The 3,732-nt window shown below is 37.4% G+C and overlaps 2 pseudogenes; one reads left to right on the forward strand and one right to left on the reverse strand.

Moving 5' to 3' along the window:
• Window positions 1-1,419: 1,419 nt before the first annotated feature.
• LOC134912191 (5S ribosomal RNA) lies at window positions 1,420-1,539 on the reverse strand (annotated as a pseudogene).
• A 1,819-nt stretch (window positions 1,540-3,358) lies between these two features.
• On the forward strand, window positions 3,359-3,478 carry LOC134912192 (5S ribosomal RNA; annotated as a pseudogene).
• Window positions 3,479-3,732: the final 254 nt, after the last annotated feature.

The raw sequence follows: 3,732 nt of genomic DNA on the forward strand, positions 1-3,732 counted from the left end.
GGATGCGTCTTTCCTGGCGTTGGGGTATCTCTCTGTAGTATAGTCTGTAGTGTCTTCTGCTCCAGATGTCTCCGCCTCAGATGAAGAATATTGGCCTGTGTGCCTAGGAAGATCTCTTTTCCAGGATGCTTTCTGCCATTTGAAGATTTTCCCAGATACAAAGTCTCTTTTATATCTGGCGTATTTGGTCTTTTTTCTGTCTATGATTGTTTGCTCATAGGCTTGTAGTTCCAATTTGTTCTTTTCAAAGCATCGTTGGAATTGAGAGTCCTTCTCCCAGATTTCCAACTTTTTTCCTAGTTCATCCAGGTTACGTTCACACACCTCCAATGTTATGTTGTTATGTTTGATTAAAACATTCATGAGTTCATTAGAACACTTAAGAAGGGTGTGTTCCCATTCTTTTTTCAGATTTTCACTTGCCAGTTCGAATGTTGGGAAAACTCTTGGGCGAAGGCGACGTGGAGATATTTTGTTTTTGATATAATTTTCTAGGGTAGTCAGGTCCCAGTTGGTTCTGATTTGTTTCCGTAGTATTGAATTCAATTTTTGAAAATCCTCTTCCCAACTGATGTGGGGTTCAATACTTCCCAGGTCACTCGGAAAGATATCATCTAGATTATCCTTATTTTTACGTCTTGAGCAAAGCTCTTGTTTTAAACTGAAACTCATACTATAATGTATTTGAAAACTCCTAAGTTGTGATTATGTACTCGAGACAGGGTTTCTTAAGAGAAAAAAACACCTGTTCCTATATTGCGTGACTGTGCAGGTATCCCAAGAAAGCTGAGTTATCAGCTAATGTATAGTTTTTGGAAAAAAGGGGGGTGGTGGGAACCACACAAGTCCTTTAAATTCAAATAAATTTAAGCCTCTGAAAAACTGAATTTATTATTGAATTACTTCTGAATATAGCAACAGTATGTATATGGATTGTCTATCCTTGTACATATAAGTGTTGCTTTCAGTGGTGCTCCCTAGAGTCAGAAAATAGTCAAGCTAGAGAAACAAAAACACAAAGGGGTTTTGAGAAGTAGACTCTTTTTTGGGAGCACTCTAATTCAGAGGGTGATATTTATAACGTGTATGGTACTAATAAAGACATTTATAGTAAATAGATTAAGAAATGAGTTTTTAGGAGTATCTATATGTGGACAAAATGTTTCGCGAAAATGTAAAGATCAATAATGAATAATGAGTGATGACAATATCACAGTCTCAAAAATGCCGGAAATCAATCACTGTAATACTTTGATTATATCATCATTGCACATTGTCTCTCATGTACTATATGACCATCATTTATTCTGCAAATGCCCATTCTGGGTTATTGTGAATGCAGATAATTAAATCATTGGTCATGTGGGACCGATTGCCAAGTGGTATAATTGTGAGTGACTGTTATATTAGGGAGTCAATTTATTGCAGTACCAGGGTGTTCAGAGGTGGTCTCCCATCCTATTACTAACCCGGCCTTCCACTGCTTAGCTTCCAAGGTCAGAAGAGATTGGGCATCTCCAGTGAGGTATGACCGCAATTATTGAAATCTCCTTTATTAGTCACTTCAAAGGTATATAATGTAGGATCTTTATATACCTGCAATGCTGCAATTGATAGACACGTATGGTACAATTGCTAGAAACATGAGATTATATGCAATTACCTGACCAAGTCACCATGTGACACGTCAGCCACAAAACAAAGCATACAGAAAAATTAGGGCCTATTATGTGGGAAAATTTTTTTCAAAACCACAAAATATTCATAAATGAACTTGCCTAATATTAGTAATTATGTCCCAGGAGCACCGGTACAACCATGTTAAATTTGCACTATATGTAAATATTATTACTCTGCACAGACTGCAGATAAGTCATAAAATACACAATAGTATATCAAAAAGAAGAATGGCACCTCAATAATTATTTAAAGCAGTGTTAAATCAATGCACTTGCACCTTCCATCCATAATGATTATGAAAAAATGCTTTTGCATATTATCATCAAAACGCGGCTAGAAAATATATGTATATAAACTTGAATATTTGTTCTTAATCGCACACCTGTTGAAATTAGTGCTTTCAGTGCAATAGTTGAAACCAATCAGTTTCAAAGTAAAATGTGAAACCAATGGTGGTATTTCCACATTTAAGTTCAGCAGTTGTAACAATGTAACTGTAATTGTTTACTTTCATAGATAAAGGAAACAGATGTAACCATTAAGTGGCTGTTGTATCACAGTAGTATCTAATGATTATGTGCTGAATTTCCAGAATTGCAGACAGTGCTCTGATAATTCTTAAAGACGAAGTCCAACTGTTGCTGCTAATTCAGAAGAAAAAATAGTTCAGAAGAAAAAATAGAAATGTAACTATTATGCAGAGAAGCGTTCCAACTGGTTTCAACAGGTTAAATAGGCAGCGTTCTAACGATTGCTGATGGCTATAGAAATAGTTTACATGGGTGCGGGGTGTATACAATACCAGAACCCAAGTGATAGTGCAGCCGCTGGGAGTCCCGTTCTTCAGCCGTGCATCAGCTCTGGGGAATCCCGTTTCTGACCTTGCACTGGCTCCGGGGATTGCCGTGGCATGCAATTGAGGTGTCTGTGTGGCCGTTGCCTGGTGACCGCCTGGAGACTCCGGCTGATGCGGTCACGTGTGCGCCTCACGTGATCACAGTTTCCTGTCCTGACGTACGTTTCGCAGAGAAAGCTTGTTCACAGGGCGTGCTGTAATCTCTCAGAGTGTCAGTATTTAAGGACAATTGCTGGTAGCTCATTGGATAATACGTTGTGACAGACATTTGATCCACCAATCCTTTTTTATTTTTCTAAGGTCTGCGATTAAGAACAAATATTCAAGTTTATATACATATATTTTCTAGCCGCGTTTTGCTGATAATATGCAAAAGCATTTTTTCATAATCATTATGGATGGAAGGTGCAAGTGCATTGATTTAACACTGCTTTAAAGAATTATTGAGGTGCCATTCTTCTTTTTGATATACTATTGTGTATTTTATGACTTATCTTCAGTCTGTGCAGAGTAATAATATTTACATATAGTGCAAATTTAACATGGCTGTACCGGTGCTCCAGGGACATAATTACTAATATTAGGCAAGTTCATTTATGAATATTTTGTGGTTTTGAAAATTTTTTCCCACATAATAGGCCCTAATTTTTCTGTATGCTTTGTTTTGTGGCTGACGTGTCACATGGTGACTTGGTCAGGTAATTGCATATAATCTCATGTTTCTAGCAATTGTACCATACGTGTCTATCAATTGCAGCATTGCAGGTATATAAAGATCCTACATTATATACCTTTGAAGTGACTAATAAAGGAGATTTCAATAATTGCGGTCATACCTCACTGGAGATGCCCAATCTCTTCTGACCTTGGAAGCTAAGCAGTGGAAGGCCGGGTTAGTAATAGGATGGGAGACCACCTCTGAACACCCTGGTACTGCAATAAATTGACTCCCTAATATAACAGTCACTCACAATTATACCACTTGGCAATCGGTCCCACATGACCAATGATTTAATGCTCTGCATTCACAATAACCCAGAATGGGCATTTGCAGAATAAATGATGGTCATATAGTACATGAGAGACAATGTGCAATGATGATATAATCAAAGTATTACAGTGATTGATTTCCGGCATTTTTGAGACTGTGATATTGTCATCACTCATTATTCATTATTGATCTTTACATTTTCGCG

Source organism: Pseudophryne corroboree, chromosome 4 (assembly GCF_028390025.1).
Source record: "Pseudophryne corroboree isolate aPseCor3 chromosome 4, aPseCor3.hap2, whole genome shotgun sequence".
Classification (NCBI taxonomy): Eukaryota; Metazoa; Chordata; class Amphibia; order Anura; family Myobatrachidae; genus Pseudophryne; species Pseudophryne corroboree.